Source organism: Oncorhynchus nerka, linkage group LG15, assembly GCF_034236695.1.
Source record: "Oncorhynchus nerka isolate Pitt River linkage group LG15, Oner_Uvic_2.0, whole genome shotgun sequence".
Taxonomy (NCBI): Eukaryota; Metazoa; Chordata; class Actinopteri; order Salmoniformes; family Salmonidae; genus Oncorhynchus; species Oncorhynchus nerka.
The window spans coordinates 86,424,087-86,443,807 of NC_088410.1; the positions used below are offsets into that span (position 1 = coordinate 86,424,087).

The 19,721-nt window shown below is 45.7% G+C and overlaps 1 pseudogene; it reads right to left on the reverse strand.

Annotated features, from left to right (window-relative positions):
• Nucleotides 1-11,855: 11,855 nt before the first annotated feature.
• The window catches only part of LOC115143461 (semaphorin-3F-like), a 115,229-nt pseudogene continuing 107,363 nt past the window's right edge, over nt 11,856-19,721 (reverse strand).

The window sequence follows — 19,721 nt, forward strand, 5'->3', positions numbered from 1 at the left end:
AATAGTGCACAAGGACAGAAGACTCCTGGGGCAGGGGGAACGAGATGCAGGGGTACATGGCGTATGAGTGACCTAACCTTTTTTAGGTAGAGGTTTAGGAGGACTTTGCTGTGCTCAGCGGAAGATGCACATCGGCTCAAGTACTTATCTGGCCTCAGCTGCCTTGATAAGAGTGAGGGAGGTAGAAAGACATCTTCATCTTCATCCACTGGCCTATGTTCCATGAGGAGTAAAATACCTTAGTAGGTAGTAAGTAAGTGAGGTAGAAAGAGGTTAGGGGTGAGAGCTCTCACACAAAGAGGAAACAAGGTGTACAGTTGATCAGTGTACAATGAATCATGCTATCGCTTGTTAATGAGAAGCTCACCTATAGTTCCCATTGTTCTACAGAACACTGGTCTACAGCAGGGCAGAGGTAGTTACTGCTGTGGACTTCATTGTCTAACTCTTAGAGACTCACTCTATTTGAAGTGTGCCTCTCATGGCAAAGCTGATGTCACCTCATAATGAAAAAGACTACACAGACTACAACATACAGTGCCTTCGGAAAGTATTCAGACCCCTACTTTTTGTTCAAATATAACCTTATTCTAAAATTGATTAAATCGTTTTTTCCCCTCACCAATCTACACACAATACCCCATAATGGCAAAGAAAAAAAGGGTTTGAGAAATGTTTGCTAATATACAGTATATAAAAAAACAAAAAAACGGAAATATCACATTTACATAAGTATTCAGACCCTTTAGTCAGTACTTTGTTGAATAACCTTTGGCAGCTATTACAGCCTTGAGTCTTCTTGGGTATGATGCTACAAGCTTGGCACAGCTGTATTTGAGGAGTTTCTCCCATTCTTCTCTGCAGATCCTCTCAAGCTTTGTCAGGTTGGATGGGGAGCATTGCTGCACAGCTATTTTCAGGTCTCTCCTGAGATGTTCGATCGGGTTCAAGTCCGCACTCTGGCTGGCCCACCCAAGGACATTCAGAGACTTGTCCCGAAGCCACTCCTGAGTTGTCTTGGCTGTGTGCTTATGCTCGTTGTCCTGTTGGAAGGTGAGCCATTGCTCCAGTCTGAAGTCCTGAGCGCTCTGGAGTAGGTTTTCATCAAAGATCTCTCCGTACTTTTCTTCGTTCATCTTTCCCTCGATCCTCACTAGTCTCCCAGTCCCTGCCACTGAAAAACCTCCCTATGGCATGATGCTGCCACCACCATTCTTCACCGTAGGGATGGTGCCAGGTTTCCTTCAGACGTGATGCTTGGCATTCAGGCCAAAGCGTTCAATCTTGATTTCATCAGACCAGAGAATCTTGTTTCTCATTGTCTGAGAGTCTTTAAGTACTGTCATGTCATGTACTTCCTTCTGCTCACTCTACCATAAAGGCCTGATTGGTGGAGTGCTGCAGAGATGGCTGTCCTTCTGGAAGGTTCTCCTATCTCCACAGAGGAACTCTAGAGCTCTGTCAGAGTGAGCATTAGGGTTTTGGTCACCTCCCTGACCAAGACCCTTCTGCCCCGATTTCTCAGTTTGGCTTGGTTTATGCTCTGAGATGTTCTTCCAATTCAATACAGTTTACCACAGGTGGACTCCAATCAAGTTGTAGAAACAGCTCAAGGATGATTAATGGAAACAGGATGCACCTGAGCTCAATTTCGAGTCTCATAGCAAAGGGTCTTAATACTTATGTATATAAGGTTTTTCTGGTTTTAATTTTCAATACATTTGTAAAAATTAAACATTTAAAAAACTGTTTTCTCTTAGTCATTATGCACAAATAATTTTAGAATAAATGTTGGGGACAGCAAGGAGTAATTTAACAAAATGTAGAAAATGATGGCTTCCCGAAGACACTGTACATTACTCAGCTCACACTTGTGGAACACACTGAGGATACTGTATACTCAGGGTTATTCTAGGTCCAAAGAAACAAAGAGATCTTCTGTTGAATCTGACAATTAATCTTGATGGTTGTGTACAGTCGTCTCAAATAAAACTGTGAAGGACCTCGGCGTTACTCTGGAACCTGATCTCTCTTTTGATGAACATATCAAGACTGTTTCAAGGACAGCTTTTTCCATCTACGTAACATTGCAAAAATCAGAAATTTTCTGTCCAAACATGATGTTAATGATGCAGAAAAATTAATCCATGCTTTTGTCACTTCTAGCTTAGACTACTGCAATACTCTACTTTCCGGCTACCCAGATAAAGCACTAAATAAACTTCCGTTAGTGCTAAATAAGGCTGTGCTTTGGAAAAGTGGGTGGGGTTATATCCTGCCTGTTTGGCCCTGTCCGGGGGTATCATCGTGTGGGGCCACAGTGTCTCCTGACCCCTCCTGTCTCAGCCTCCAGTATTTATGCTGCAGTAGATTATGTGTCAGGGGGCTAGGGTCAGTCTGTTATATCTAGAGTATTTCTCCTGTCTTATCCGGTGTCCTGTGTGAATTTAAGCATGCTCTCTCTAATTCCCTCTTTCTTTCTTTCTTTCTCGGAGGACCTACGCCCTAGGACCATACCTCAGGACTACCTGGCATGATGACTCCTTGCTCTCCCCAGTCCACCTGGCCGTGCTGCTGCTCCAGTTTCAACTATTCTGCCTGCGGCTATTTAACACTGACCTGTTCACCGGACGTGCTACCTGTCCCAGACCTGCTGTTTTCAACTCTCTAGAGACAGCAGGAGCGGTAGAGATACTCTCAATGATCGGCTATGAAAAGCCAACTGACATTTACGCCTGAGGTGCTGACTTGCTGCACCCTCGACAACCACTGTGATTATTATTATTTGACCATGCTGGTCATTTATGAACATTTGAACATCTTGGCCATGTTCTGTTATAATCTCCACCCGGCACAGCCAGAAGAGGACTGGCCACCCCTCATAGCCTGGTTCCTCTCTAGGTTTATTCCTATGTTCTGGCCTTTCTAGGGAGTTTTTCCTAGCCACCGTGCTTCTACACCTGCATTGCTTGCTGTTTGAGGTTTTAGGCTGGGTTTCTGTACAGCACTTTGAGATATCAGCTGATGTAAGAAGGGCTATATTGTTATGCAGGTGAGTGAGGACCCAAAAGCGGTTTAACAGAAACAGAGTCTTTTAATGTCCAAACACAGGGAAGACATAAATCCTCTTCAGATGTATCGGTTGACAAAATAGACAACCCGCAGAGAGGGCGACAAATAAATCATAAAGTCCTCTGATCTTTACAGGAGAGTCCCCTTCTAGCAGCAGAGGAGAATAGCAGGGTTAGCGGCAACAGACTGCTGGTCTCTCCGGGTAGGCGCGGGTTGTAGAGGACAGAGGTACCTGATCACACGTAGCATCTGATGAAGAGGCAGATTACGACAGGACGGGACAAGGGTGAAGCAAACGAGAATCTGACAAAGACAGAAGCAGAAACAGAGAGAGAAATAGAGACCTAATCAGAGGGAAAAAAGGGAACAGGTGGGAGAGAGTAAACGAGGTAGTTAGAGGAGATGAGGAACAGCTGGGGGAAGGAAAGGGAGAGAAGGTAACCTAATACGACCAGCAGGGGGAAACGAAGTGAAGAGAAAGAACAGGAACAAGACATAACATGACAATACATGACATATATAAATACATTTGATTCGATTTGGTTGTGGAGTTCTCAGGGTTGTTTTTGAAACCAGTGGACAGCCAGTAATCTGTTACATGTAAGGGATTTTAAAAAAACGGTAACTGTAATCTGCTATGTTACCAGCAAAAATATTGTAATCAGATTACAGATACTTTTGAAAAACCTGATGATTACTTTGAGGATTACTTTTAAATCCAGAAAGGATGTTTGTGCAAACAAATATTTGACACTTCTCTGTTTTCTCATTGACATTCAAATCAGCTTTGAAAAAAGGCACAAGTTTAAGTTTGTTCACCTGAGCGAGTCTGACCACAAGTCAGAAACCACTATGATGACACACCAAATGTGTTTGATGGATCACGGGGAAGGCGCAGGACTAGGCTTTTGTAGGCTACAGTCCATACTATGTCTTCCAATGGTGCAACTGCTGTCGGTATTCAAAGATGATCCAACTTGAATAAACGCTTGGAGGTAAGGATGACAGCAGTGGTGTAGTTTACGGATTGTAGTTGTTGTGGATGGCTGCTCACAAATCTAAATGTGTATTTGAACCCAATAATGGTTGAATTCAAGAAGTTTAAGCTGCCTATTAATCATTGTTTTTGAAACCAGTGGACAGCCAGTGAAAAATGTGCTCTTGCAACAGCTGCATAGTGCAGATCCCAGCCTATGAGCAATAAAAGCCCCACATTTATTCCAATCTAATTCATGCTGATAAAAATACAAATCCTTTGGCCTAATGGACACATGCTCAAACTCTCACACCTTTGATAGACTTAAAGGGGCAATCTGTAGTTGCTACATCAATTTCTGGACTTATATAAACATTATTACATTTAACATTACATTTAAGTCATTTAGCAGACGCTCTTATCCAGAGCGACTTACAAATTGGTGCATTCACCTTATGACATCCAGTGGAACAGTAGTGCATCTAAATCTTTTCAGGGGGAGGGGGGGTGAGAGGGATTACTTTATCCTATCCTAGGTATTCCTTAAAGAGGTGGGGTTTCAGGTGTCTCCGGAAGGTGGTGATTGACTCCGCTGTCCTGGCGTCGTGAGGGAGTTTGTTCCACCATTGGGGGGCCAGAGCAGCGAACAGTTTTGACTGGGCTGAGCGGGAACTGTACTTCCTCAGTGGTAGGGAGGCGAGCAGGCCAGAGGTGGATGAACGCAGTGCCCTTGTTTGGGTGTAGGGCCTGATCAGAGCCTGGAGGTACTGAGGTGCCGTTCCCCTCACAGCTCCGTAGGCAAGCACCATGGTCTTGTCGGATGCGAGCTTCAACTGGAAGCCAGTGGAGGGAGCGGAGGAGCGGGGTGACGTGAGAGAACTTTGAACACCAGACGGGCTGCGGCGTTCTGGATGAGTTGTAGGGGTTTAATGGCACAGGCAGGGAGCCCAGCCAACAGCGAGTTGCAGTAATCCAGACGGAGATGACAAGTGCCTGGATTAGGACCTGCGCCGCTTCCTGTGTGAGGCAGGGTCGTACTCTGCGGATGTTGTAGAGCATGAACCTACAGGAACGGGCCACCGCCTTGATGTTAGTTGAGAACGACAGGGTGTTGTCCAGGATCACGCCAAGGTTCTTAGCGCTCTGGGAGGAGGACACAATGGAGTTGTCAACCGTGATGGCGAGATCATGGAACGGGCAGTCCTTCCCCGGGAGGAAGAGCAGCTCCGTCTTGCCGAGGTTCAGCTAGGTGGTGATCCGTCATCCACACGGATATGTCTGCCAGACATGCAGAGATGTGATTCATCAGAAGGGGAAAGGAGAAGATTAATTGTGTGTCGTTGCATAGCAATGATAGGAGAGACCATGTGAGGTTATGACAGAGCCAAGTGACTTGGTGTATAGCGAGAATAGGAGAGGGCCTAGAACAGAGCCCTGGGGGACACCAGTGGTGAGAGCACGTGGTGTGAGACGGATTCTCGCCACGCCACCTGGTAGGAGCGACCTGTCAGGTAGGACAATCAAGCGTGGGCCGCGCCGGAGATGCTCAACTCGGAGAGGGTGGAGAGGAGGATCTGATGGTTCACAGTATCGAAGGCAGCCGATAGGTCTAGAAGGATGAGAGCAGAGGAGAGAGTTAGCTTTAGCAGTGCGGAGCGCCTCCGTGATACAGAGAAGAGCAGTCTCAGTTGAATGACTAGTCTTGAAACCTGACTGATTTGGATCAAGAAGGTCATTCTGAGAGAGATAGCGGGAGAGCTGGCCAAGGACGGCACGTTCAAGAGTTTTGGAGAGAAAAGAAAGAAGGGATACTGGTCTGTAGTTGTACATCGGAGGGATCGAGTGTAGGTTTTTTCAGAAGGGGTGCAACTCTCGCTCTCTTGAAGACGGAAGGGACGTAGCCAGCGGTCAGGGATGAGTTGATGAGCGAGGTGAGGTAAGGGAGGAGGTCTCCGGAAATGGTCTGGAGAAGAGAGGAGGGGATAGGGTCAAGCGGGCAGGTTGTAGGGCGGCGGCCGTCACAAGACGCTCAGAGCACAGGGTAGGGCAGTGTGAGCAGAACCAGCGGTGTCGTTTGACTTAGCAACGAGGATCGGATGTCGTCGACCTTCTTTTCAAAATGGTTGACGAAGTCATCTGCAGAGAGGGAGGAGGGGGAGGGGAGGAGGATTCAGGAGGGAGGAGAAGGTTGCAAGAGCTTCCTAGGGTTAGAGGCAGATGCTTGGAATTTAGAGTGGTAGAAAGTGGCTTTAGCAGCAGAGAGAGAAGAGGAAAATGTAGAGAGGAGGGAGTGAAAGGATGTCAGGTCCGCAGGAGGGCATTTCCGCTCGGCTGCCCGGAGCCCTGTTCTGTGAGCTCGCAATGAGTCGTTTTAGGGGACATAGAGAGTCAAAGGATGCAGAAAGGGAGGAGAGGAGGGTTGAGGAGGCAGAATCAGGAGATAGGTTGAGAAGGTTTGAGCAGAGGGAAGAGATGATAGGATGGAAGAGGAGAGAGTAGCGGGGGAGAGAGAGCGAAGGTTGGGACGGCGCTACCATCCGAGTAGGGGCAGTGGGGAAGTGTTGGATGAGAGCGAGAGGGAAAAGGATACAAGGTAGTGGTCGGAGACTTGGAGGGGAGTTGCAACGAGGTTAGTGGAAGAACAGCATCTAGTAAAGATGAGGTCGAGCGTATTTCCTGCCTTGTGAGTAGGGGGGAAGGTGAGAGGGTGAGGTCAAAAGAGGAGAGGAGTGGAAAGAAGGAGGCAGAGAGGAATGAGTCAAAGGTAGGCGTGGGGAGGTTAAAGTCGCCCAGCACTGTGAGAGGTGAGCCGTCCTCAGGAAAGGAGCTTATCAAGGCATCAAGCTCATTGATGAACTCTCCGAGGAACCTGGAGGGCGATAAATGATAAGGATGTTAAGCTTGAAAGGGCTGGTAACTGTGACAGCATGGAATTCAAAGGAGGCGATAGACAGATGGGTAAGGGAGAAAGAGAGAATGACCACTTGGGAGAGATGAGGATCCCGGTGCCACCACCCCGCTGACCAGAAGCTCTCGGGGTGTGCGAGAACACGTGGGCAGACGAAGAGAGAGCAGTAGGAGTAGCAGTGTTGTCTGTGGTGATCCATGTTTCCGTGACTGGAGGGAGACATAGGCGGAGATGAACTCTGCCTTGTTGGCCGCAGATCGGCAGTTCCAGAGGCTACCGGAGACCTGGAACTCCACGTGGGTCGTGCGCGCTGGGACCACCAGATTAGGTGGCCGCGGCCACGCGTGTGGAGCGTTTGTATGGTCTGTGCAGAGAGGAGAGAACAGGGATAGACAGACACATAGTTGACAGGCTACACAAGAGGCTACGCTAATGCAAAGGAGATTGGAATGACAAGTGGACTACACGTCACGAGTGTTCAGAGAGTTAAGCTTACGTAGCAAGAATCTTATTGACTAAAATGATTAAAATGATACAGTACTGCTGAAGTAGGCTAGCTGGCAGAGGCTGCGTTGTTGACTAAGTAGGCTAGTTGGCATTGGCTGCGTTGTTGACACTACACTAATCAAGTCGTTCCGTTGAGTGTAATAGTTTCTACTGTGCTGCTATATACTGGTATATACAGTACCAGTCAGAGGTTTGGACATACCTACTCATTCCAGGGTTTTTCTTTATTTTGACTATTTTCTACATTGTAGAATAATAGTGAAGACATCAAAACTATTAAATAACGCATATGGAATCATGTAGTAACCAAGTGTTAAACAAATCAAAATATATTTTACACTTGAAATTCTTCAAAGTAGCCACCCTTTGCATTGATAACAGCTTTGCACAGTCTTGGCATTCTCTCAACCAGCTTCGTGAGGTTGTCACTGGGAATGCATTTCAATTAACAGGTGTGCCTTGTTAAAAGTTAATTTGTGGAATTGATTTCCTTCTTAATGTAGAATAATAGTGGTATTTTACCACTGTTACTCTACAATGTAGCAAATAGTAAAAATAAAGAAAGACCCTGGAATGAGTAGGTGTGTCCAAACTATATATATATATATATATATATATATATGCCCTTTATTTTTTTGAGCAGTGTATATATATATATATATATATATATATATAATCAATGGGTATATATATATATATATATACAGTGGGGCAAAAAAGTATTTAGTCAGCCAACAATAGTGCAAGTTCTCCTACTTAAAAAGATGAGAGGCCTGTAATTTTCATCATAGGTACACTTCAACTATGACAGACAAAATGAGAAAAAAAATCAAGAAAATCACATTGTAGGATTTTTAATGAATTTATTTGCAAATAATGGTGGAAAATAAGTATTTGGTCAATAACAAAAGTTTATCTCAATACTTTGTTATATACCCTTTGTTGGCAATGACAGAGGTCAAACATTTTCTGTAAGTCTTCACAAGGTTTTCACACACTTGTTGCTGGTATTTTGGCCCATTCCTCCATGCAGGTCTCCTCTAGAGCAGTGATGTTTTGGGGCTGTTGCTGGGCAACACGGACTTTCAACTCCCTCCAAATATTTTCTATGGGGTTGAGATCTGGAGACTGGCTAGGCCACTCGAGGACCTTGAAATGCTTCTTACGAAGCCACTCCTTCGTTGCCCGGGCGGTGTGTTTGGGATCATTGTCATGCTGAAAGACCGAGCCACGTTTCATCTTCAATGCCCTTGCTGATGGAAAGAGGTTTTCACTCAAAATCTCGCAATACATGGCCCCATTCATTCTTTCCTTTAAACGGATCAGTCGTCCTGGTCCCTTTGCAGAAAAACAGTCCCAAAGCATGATGTTTCCACCCCCATGCTTCATAGTAGGTATGGTGTTCTTTGGATGCAACTCAGCATTCTTTGTCCTCCAAACACGACGAGTTGAGTTTTTACCAAAAAGTTATATTTTGGTTTCATCTGACATTCTCCCAATCTTCTTCTGGATCATCCAAATTCTCTCTAGCAAACTTCAGACGGGCATGGACATGTACAGGCTTAAGCAGGGGGACACGTCTGGCACTGCAGGATTTGAGTCCCTGGCGGCGTAGTGTGTTACTGATGGTAGGCTTTGTTACTTTGGTCCCAGCTCTCTGCAGGTCATTCACTAGGTCCCTCTGTGTGGTTTTGCTCACCGGTCTTGTGATCACATTGACCCCACGGGGTGAGATCTTGCGTGGAGCCCCAGATCGAGGGAGATTATCAGTGATCTTGTATGTCTTCCATTTCCTAATAATTGCTCCCACAGTTGATTTCTTAAAACCAAGCTGCTTACCTATTGCAGATTCAGTCTTCCCAGCCTGGTGCAGGTCTACAGTTTTGTTTCTGGTGTCCCTTGACAGCTCTTTGGTCTTGGCCATAGTGGAGTTTGGAGTGTGACTGTTTGAGGTTGTGGACAGGTGTCTTTTATACTGATAACAAGTTCAAACAGGTGCCATTAATACAGGTAACGAGTGGAGGACAGAGGAGCCTCTTAAAGAAGAAGTTACAGGTCTGTGAGAGCCAGAAATCTTGCTTGTTTGTAGGTGACCAAATTCTTATTTTCCACCATAATTTGCAAATAAATTCATTAAAAATCCTACAATGTGATTTTCTGGATTTAAAAAAATAATTTTGACTGTCATAGTTGAAGTGTACCTATGATGAAAATTACAGGCCTCTCATCTTTTTAAGTGGGAACTTGCACAATTGGTGGCTGACTAAATACTTTTTGCCCCACTGTATATATATATACCCATTGATTCTTGAAGAATATAACTTATCGCACACCATCAGAACCATAAATATAAGCTTGTTCTTCTCCAATGTTTGTAAACGTGGCAAATGTAAACAAACACTGTATAGCCTCATAACATGGTTAAAACAATCATTTTGATATGATGAAGGTCAGTCCTTGCATCCACAGCTCTCTGTCTATTAATCTGAGAGTGATTACATTTCTCCAGGTCCATCCCTCAGCTTTTTACCAAAACAGAGGCGGGGCAACCGTTTTGTAATTGTTTCATCTGTGGATTTTCCCTTTAAACAGCTGCATATTATCAAGATATCAAAGTGTCACCAACAAAAAGTTAAACAATAGGCCTGTAGCAAATGCAGCATATGGCATTAATTTTTCACATATAAATAGCCCTTTTCAGTAGTGCTCAAAGCATGCCATTCCATGAGCGCAGCATTTATTTTCCAACTCGAATCAATGAGCCCAATCAGTTCTCCATGACAACAAAATCAGAATCAACAGAGTAGGGCTGGCTAATAAGTCCTTACCTTTGGGGTTGTTTTCAGGTAAAACAGTTTGGCTAATCTATACTTCCATATTTCCAAGTCCTATTCTTGAAGATCAAGGGGTATAACATTTATTAGAATGACTGGAATTTTGATAGACTTTGGTTTTTAGTGTAAATATATAATTGAATTGTATTATTATATGTAGTAGAAAGCGATGGGTTTGAAGAAACCTACATAACCAAATTTAACATCCCATATATGGCCAGCTATGTAAACATTAACATTGATTTATCCTGCAATAGATGTTTGTCTTCTTCTAAATCCTCTTAAAAGGAAAGTGATATAAAAATGACTGAATGTAATCAGATTACTTTACTGAGTTTGGGTAATCCAAAAGTTACATGACTGATTACAATTTGACAGGTAACTAGTAACTGTAATGGATTACATTTAGAAAGTAACCTACCCAACTCTAGACTGAGGGGTGTGATCTCAAAGGTACTTACAGGGCTTTAGTTTCACCTGACAGATCTCATTGACCTCAATCTGAAGATGGTAACAAAACCTAATCCACAGTGTGTCCTCTGAGAGATGGAAGAAGGACAACTCCAGCACTCAGCTTTCGTAAATTGTAAGAACCACTAAACAAATTAGGATCAGTTGATGCAATAAAGGGTTGAGGCCAGTGCACGAGACCCGAAACCTGTCTATGTGACCTTACTGTACTGTATATACACTGAACACAAATATGAATGCAACATGTAAAGTGTTGGTCCCATGTTTTATGAGCTGAAATAAAAGATCCCAGAAATATTCTGTATGCACAAAAAGTTTATTTCTCTCAAATGTTGTGCACAAATTTGTTGACATCCCTGTTAGTGAGCATTTCTCCTTTGCCAAGATAATCCATCCACCTGGCACCTGTAGCATATCAAGAAGATGATTAAACAGTATGATCCTTACACAGGTGTAACTTGTGCTGGGAACAATAAAAGGCCACTCTAAAATGTGCAGTTTTGTCACACAACACAGTGCCACAGATGATTTTGAGGGAGCGTGCAATTGACATGGTGACTGCAGGAATGTCCAGCAGATCTGTGCCAGATAATTTAATGTTAATTTCTCGACCAAAAATCCGCCTCCAACATCGTTTTAGAGAATTTTGCAGTACGTCCAACTGGCCTCACAACCGCAGACTACGTGTATGGCATCGTGTGGGCATGTGGTTTGCTCATGTCAACATTATGAAGAGGGCGCCCCATGGTGGCGGTGGGGTTATGTGCAGGCATAAACTACGGACAACGAACACAATTGGATTTACCGATGGTAATTTGAATGCACAGAGATGCTGTGGCGAGATGTTGAGGCCAATTGTGAAGCTTTTTTAAAAATGTATCTATGAGCAACAGATGGATATCTGTATTCCCAGTCATGTGAAATTCATAGATTAGGGCCTAATGAATTTATTTCAATTGACTGATTTCCTGAAATGAACTGTAACTCAGTAAAATCTTTGAAATTGTTGCATGTTGCATTATATTTTTGTTCAGTATAGTTATCCATGCACCATATGAATATAAAAATGATTTCTGTTTTTATAAAATATAGAGCTTTAATTTATTAGTCAGCAACATCAATGAGAAAGGAGAAATAGTTGTTTACACAAATCATTACAATAACATCAACTGTGCTTTATGTCATACTAAGTGATTTTTCCTAAATAACCCATACCAAAAATTTGCCAAAGATGCATATATTTGAAATATGCAACAACAACAAAACACTTTTTGGAAAGAAAGAGGGAGCGAGAGAGAGAGAGAGAGAGAGAGAGGATGAGAGAGAGAAGAAGAGAGAAAGGAAGAGGAAGAGAGAAAGGAAGAGAATGAGAGAAAGAGAGAGGTAAATAGAGAAAGAGAGAGGAGAGAGGTAAAAAGAGAAAGAGAGAGGAGAGAGGTAAAGAGAGAAAGAGAGAGGTAAAGAGAGAGGTAAAGAGAGAGGAGAGAGGTAAAGAGAGAGGTAAAGAGATAGAGAGAGAGAGAAGAAGAGAGAAAGGAAGAGAGAAGAGGAAGAGAGAAAGGAAGACAACGAGAGAAAGAGAGAGGAGAGGTAAAGAGAGAGGAGAGAGGTAAAGAGAGAGGAGAGAGGTAAAGAGAGAAAGAGAGAGGAGAGAGGTAAAGAGAGAGAGAGAAGGAGAGCTAAAGAGACAAAGGGGCCTCTGTGTGTTGAATATTCCCACACTAGGATATGACTCCATCTGCCTTTCCATCCACTGACATCCACAGCATAGCTTTTTGGACGAATATGATATACAGTACATAATACATTTCATGCACACAATGAAAAGCCACCGTCCCAAAGAGTTTGGTATGTGTTTTCCTGTGGTCAAGAGCAGATCATTCTAGTGGCTGTAGCTATATACATAGAGTTGTACATGGAGACGGAGTCATTTTCATGCAGAATACCATCAACAACGGCTGATCAGAGAAGATGAATAAACTCTTTAGTGAGAGTTGTGTAACATTTACCTTCTGTAGGAGATGGACAACAGCTCTGACCAACCTATAGTAACCCTCTCCAACATGTTACACTTTCATTTTTAAAACAGTCTTTGCGCACTTTCCCTTTAGTGACTTCCATGGACTAACCATTGTCTTACGTCAGGTGGCGTCACTCCTACGCTCGTCCCTCAACCGCCAATCAGTGCAGGCAAAATGGTTGCGCTATCTGACGTAAAACAAGGTGGACTAAGGGCATATATATTACAAGGAGAGCTGTGATATTGGAAACTGCATGGCAGGATTGGAGGAGTTTAGAAATGTTTAGCACAATTCATATGAAACAACTGACCTCATAAGGAGAATAGGTATAGGCTGGAATGCAAACCAGTATACTTATGGATTAGTTTGGAGACTAAGAGATTTCTTTTTCTCTTGTAGTAATTGTGCAAAATCAAATTGTCACAAATTATGTAGCGGCCTGCTTGAAATTCTAATCTCAATTGAACAATGGTGTACAAAGGAAAGTCAATGTTATTTCTATCCCATCCCCCAAAACACTTATTTTAACTATCACAGCCTCAAGGGTACAACATTGAGATGTCATATTTACATATACTACATATACACACAAAAAGTCCACGGCAACTAGTTCTGGAAGAGACTGGCAATATCAATGTAAATATAACAAATGGGGTTGAAAGAAAGCCAGATTGGACCACAGAACACACAGGCACCCCTCATCAGCTTCCGGAAGAGTAGAAAATACTTGAGGGAATTTGGGGTCAAGTCTTGTTTCACCCCTGTTAGGTCAGTTAGGCTGGCTAAGGAAGAGGAGGGCATCATTTCCCAAAAGGCCTTTCACTCTCGTGTCTGTCTGTGGCCGTGGGACAAACTCAAAGCTGCAGCCTCGTATCGGCATTTCCTCATCTATCTGCGTGTCCAATGAAGTGCCTTGAAGTGACATCCTTATAGTTCATTGGCTGTGGGAATCAACTGTCCATCATGTCTTTGGGGGAGGTTCATCACACATCAGTGATCTGACTCCTCCCACCTCAGACTGCATACTGCCAGCAGTGGAATGATCCAACACGGAGCCAAATTAACAAAATCTTTTTGAAAGCATTCTTATCAGTCCATTCAGCTGTAGATATTTACACTTTCAAATGTCCTTTCGATGTGTTGCTGCGCTTCATCCAAAATACAGAACATAAAGATTTTTTGCAATGTAATAACACCATTTGTAATAAACAATAACACTACCAACAATAATACCATTATAATAACAATCAGATTTGCACAGATTTGCACAAAAAAGCCTTGTTTTCTATTTAAGTACAAATAAATCCACAGAATCTTACTATGTACAACCTACAATAAATACTGTGTATCTTTTCAACAGTTAAGAAGAACCTGTTTGTTGTTTGCTTGTAGTGGTTTCTCTTTCTTATCGCTATTGATCATTACCTTTTTTAATCCTTTGATTGAAGTCTTTCCCATTTTGTAGGGTTGTGCAGAGAGGGAGAGAGCAGATGGGACAAGGGGTCGGGGGTCGGGTGTTGGGGTAGTGTGTGGCCTGTGGTATAAGCCTACGGCCTCATGTTTCGGCTGGGTGGGTGTGCTCATCGTCATCGTCCTCACGCTCATCCTCATCGTCATGATGCCGACGGTTGCGGGGCTTCTTCTGCTCTTTCAGCTCCTTCAGTTCCTTGGCCTTGCCAACGGCCAGCATGGGGTCCCCCGGACTGCCCTCTCCCAGCTGCCAGTAGTCCTGACAGTACTGGTTGATCAGGCCCATCTCTGGCTGGCTCAGGATGGTCAGCAGGTCCTTGTACTGACCCGCACTGGGGGTCCAAGGGCTGGACTGGAGGTGTGGCAGGGCTGGGCTGCCTGTCTCTAACAGAATGCTGTTGACCGTGCGGCTGGACAGGACCACCAGCTGTAGCTTGACCAGCGTGTGTTTGAAGTTCTTCTCTGTGGCTGTGCACTGGTAGACGCCATTGTCTGATGACTGGAGGGAACGCAGCAGCAAACCCTGCTCTGTCTTTAGTGTCCGGCCCTCAGAGCGGATCTGACAGCAGGGAGATATCATTCATTTATCATTGCATTCATTCAGCAATCATTTTCCATAAACAGCAGGCCATATTGTTAAATAATAAAGTAGTCATTTGTCTGATAATCAGCCTGTTTCGAAGGCAGGCTGTATAAGAGTCAATACAGTAGAGTACTGTATAGCTGCAGTGGGATGAGTGTTCCTGACTCACCTCTTTCTTCCTGTCGCTGTTCTCCTCTGCAGGTGCCATTTGAGAGACACATGAGGGGACCTGGCCTGACACTCCAGGAACGTAGTGCTGCCCTCCACCCCATACTGCACCATCTCCAGCGTGTTCTTATTGGCTGCAGCAAAGCATAAGCATCATGACATCACATGCATGTATTTCCTCAGACCAAATCAGTCAATTACTGCTCAACAGTTAGTGAAGTAGCACAGTAGTAGAATTGACAAAATCATGTCCTCTGTCAAAATCACATTCCCCTTTCACAATATTATACACATGTGATGTTATTGGATACTGCTGCTGTCAAACTGAATGGTAACCTCAGTGCTGTTAGAGTGTCTATTTGAGGTACGTTAGAGTGTTCTTGTCAGCTCACCATTGGAGTTATAGCCTCTGCACTGGCGGATTGGGTTGCCATACTTTACATCCTGTCGACGGCTGCGCCTAGAGGGGTCAGATCAACATTCCCCAAAAATAAAGAGGTTAACTACAAAACGTTCTACAAACTGCAAGTCTGCAGTAAATGTCAAAATATAATTAAAGAGGGGTGTGTAGAGACAATGTTGAGAGAACATTGTATTGGCATTTGGCAAAGGTTCCTGCCCCTAAACATGAGCAACACACACACAAAGACACACACACACTCTGTTGGTACTCACCTCTTCTGTGAGGCGGAGTAGCGGGTACAGGACTTTCCGTCCCAGGCGCAGTAGGGGTCCCGGGCCAGGCAGCAGTCAGCACACACCTCCCCGTACACGTCACAGCGATGGAGGGCCAGGTGGGTCACACCCAACACTGAGCCCACATACAGCTGTTGCTGTAGGGAGGAAGAGAAGGAGAGACAGAGCGAGGAATAGAGACCAATTGGAAAATGTCGGCATAGCATCATCCAGACTTCGTCATTCAGTTTAAGCTCTGCAGTGATTTATGTGATATTTTATAGGAAGAGAATTCTGAATGTGTGTGAACCATCAGACGGGGGAATGTTCAACTTACCCTTTTGGAGGAAATCTTCATGGTGGTTATGGGAGTTGGCACCTGAAATATAAGGGATAGAAGCCGATCTTAATAAGAGAAGAATAAAAGTTGGAACGATGTTCTACAGAAAAAATGTTTCTTACATGAGGAATGAGTTGACAAAAATGGAAAGATACTACTGAGAGAGAGAGAGGTAAAATAAGGAGAGAGCGAGAACATGAAAGAGAAAGAGAGGGAAAGGTAGAGGGAGAGAGAGGAAGAACAGGAGAAGAGAGAAAGAGAGACTCACCCTGAACACCTCCACCTCCTCTAGCACCAGCTCCTCAGTCTGCAGGTCATCTCTGGGCAGGACAATTACCTTCTGAACCGTCCCCCTGTCTGAAGACCCAGAGGAGTGATCAGGTTAACCTCTACTCCAGACCAGATCCAGAGGAGTGATCATGTTAACCTCTACTCCAGACCAGACCCAGAGGAGTGATCATGTTAACCTCTACTCCAGACCAGACCCAGAGGAGTGATCATGTTAACCTCTACTCCAGACCAGATCCAGAGGAGTGATCATGTTAACCTCTACTCCAGACCAGATTCAGAGGAGTGATCATGTTAACCTCTACTCCAGACCAGACCCAGAGGAGTGATCATGTTAACCTCTACTCCAGACCAGACCCAGAGGAGTGATCATGTTAACCTCTACCCCAGACCAGATCCAGAGGAGTGATCATGTTAACCTCTACTCCAGACCAGATCCAGAGGAGTGATCATGTTAACCTCTACTCCAGACCAGACCCAGAGGAGTGATCATGTTAACCTCTACTCCAGACCAGACCCAGAGGAGTGATCATGTTAACCTCTACTCCAGACCAGACCCAGAGGAGTGATCATGTTAACCTCTACTCCAGACCAGACCCAGAGGAGTGATCAGGTTAACCTCTACTCCAGACCAGATCCAGAGGAGTGATCAGGTTAACCTCTACTCCAGACCAGACCCAGAGGAGTGATCAGATTAACCTCTACTCCAGACCAGATCCAGAGGAGTGATCAGGTTAACCTCTACCCTACTCTAGACTCAGAGGATCAGGTTCTACTCTACTCAAATGTCATTAGGGGAATAGGAGTATAGGAGGATCCCCCCGGTCTTGTACAGTGGTCTACAGGAGCCATTCATCACCAGGCTGAGTGAGCACAGTACAGTCATCAACTGTAGGGTCTTCCAGCTCCCACCCTCTGAACCACACCATGATTTACGGCCATAGGGACAGGCTGTGTGAAGTACTGCCAGACGATGACCAGGGTAGTATTACCGTACATTCAAACAAATTACAGTAACTCCACCCTTTCCATAAAAATAGTACTGTAGGCTGTGTTCTTTCATCTTTGAGAAGACAAGCACTTTGACCAAAATTCTAACAAAATACTTTCCCCAAATTATAGTTTTTTTTCTGAATCTATCACAGTTGTGAACACACACTTACAATAACAAGACTATCAAATCAATCAGCAGGCAGGGACTCAGTGCACTGACCTGTCCCCAGGAATAGGACCTCATAGCTCCCATCGGCAGCAGCCACCTGGTCCACGGTGATGGTGGTAAACTCATAGTCCACGTTGTTCCGGACCACCAGGGGGCGCTTGTGTATTGGGTACACAGTGTTGTACATGGTGGGGTGGTTCCGCATGAAGTTAATCACCTCGTCTGGGTAATCCTTAGTGGACTTCATGTTGGGGGTAAACGTACCTCCGGGACACTGGGTTTAGAAAGAGAGCAGAACCAGCCATGTTAAATGTGGTCATTTATTGAATTTATGAATATGTGTGTTTGTTTATCACCCTCAGCACGTCACTCACCGTCCCAGGCCGAGGGTAGGGGATCTTCCCAGTGTAGGCCATCCACTGGTAGTTGGGCCCCTCCTTGTGGGCATAGGGTCCATTAAAGACCTGCCGGATGTCAGCCATGGAATAGACACACACTGCTGAGCCCTTAAACACGGATCTGGAAGGGAGAGGTAAAGGGATGAGGAGGTTCAGAAACACTAAAGGGAACAGCTTTAGGAGACATGGGATTACGACTCACTCTCTGAGAAATTAGCTACATTCTCCCTCACATCACATATTCTCTCATAGACATAAGGCAGGCATACTTCAACACTATGATGACCCACAAACACTCTCCACCACAGACAAGCTGTCGGACACACTCCCAATCAAAGATCCACACACAGCCAAGCTAAACATCAGAGAGACAGCAGCACAGCACAGCACACACCACCACAGCACAGCACACCACAGCACAGCACACCTCACCACAGCACACCCCACCACAGCACACCCCACCACAGCACACCAGAGCAAAGCACACCATAGCACACCACATCCCACCACAGCACACCACACCATATCCCACCACACCCCACCCCACCACAGCACACCCCACCAGAGCAAAGCAAAGCACACCACACCACAGCACACACCACCACAGCACAGCACACCACAGCACACCCCACCACAGCACACCCCACCACAGCACACCAGAGCAAAGCACACCATAGCACACCACATCCCACCACAGCACACCATACCATATCCCACCACACCCCACCACAGCACAGCACAGCACACCCCACCAGAGCAAAGCAAAGCACACCACAGCACAGCACAGCACACCCACCACAGCACACCCCACCAGAGCAAAGCACACCCCACCACAGCACACCACAGCACACCCCACCACAGCACACCCCACCAGAGCAAAGCTCACCCCACCACAGTACACCACAGCACACCCCACCACAGCACACCCCACCACATCACACCCCATCAGAGCACAGCACAGCACACCACACCACATGAAAGTACGGCACGGCACACCACAGCACACCACACCACACCACATGAAAGCACGGCACGGCACACCACAGCACTCCCACGCTGTGCTGTGGTGTGGTAGGGTAGGGTGTGCTGTGGTGGGGTGTGCTGTGGTGTGGTGGGGTGTACTGTGGTGGGGTGCGTTGTGGTTGGTGTGCCGTGCTTTCATGTGGTGGGGTGTGCTGTGTTGTGGTGTGGGCTGTGGTGGGTGGGGTGTGCTGTGGTGGGCTGTGCTGTGGTGTGCTGTGGTGGGGTGTGCTGTGGTGTGGTGGAGTGGGCTGCGGTGGGGTGTGGTGTGCTGTGCTAGTGGTGTTCTGTGCTGGGCTGTGGTGGGGTGGGGTGTGCTGTGGTGGGTGTGCTGTGTTGGGCTGGTGTGCTGTGGCTGGGAGTGTGCTGTGGTGTGCTGTGGTGTGTGTGTGCTGTGGTGTGCTGTGGTGGCTGTGGTGTGCTGTGTTGTGGTGGGGTGTGCTGTGCTGTGGTGTGGTGTGGTGGTGTGTGGTGGGGTGTGGTGGGTTGCGCTGTTGTGGGTGGGGTGGGGTGTGCTGTGGTGTGTGCTTTGATGTTCTGTGCTGTGGTGGGGTGTGGTGTACTGTGGTGTGCTGTGGTATGGTGTACTGTGGTGTGTTATGCTGTGCTGTGGTAGGGTGTGCTGTGCTGGGGTGGGGTGTGCTATGCTGTGGTAGGGTGTGCTGTGGTGTGGTAGGGTGTGCTGTGATGGGGTGTGCTATGCTGTGGTAGAGTGTGCTGTGGGGTGGTAGGGTGTGCTGTGTTGGGGTATGCTATGCTGTGGTAGAGTGTGCTGTGGGGTGGTAGGGTGTGCTGTGTTGGGGTGTGCTATGCTGTGGTAGGGTGTGC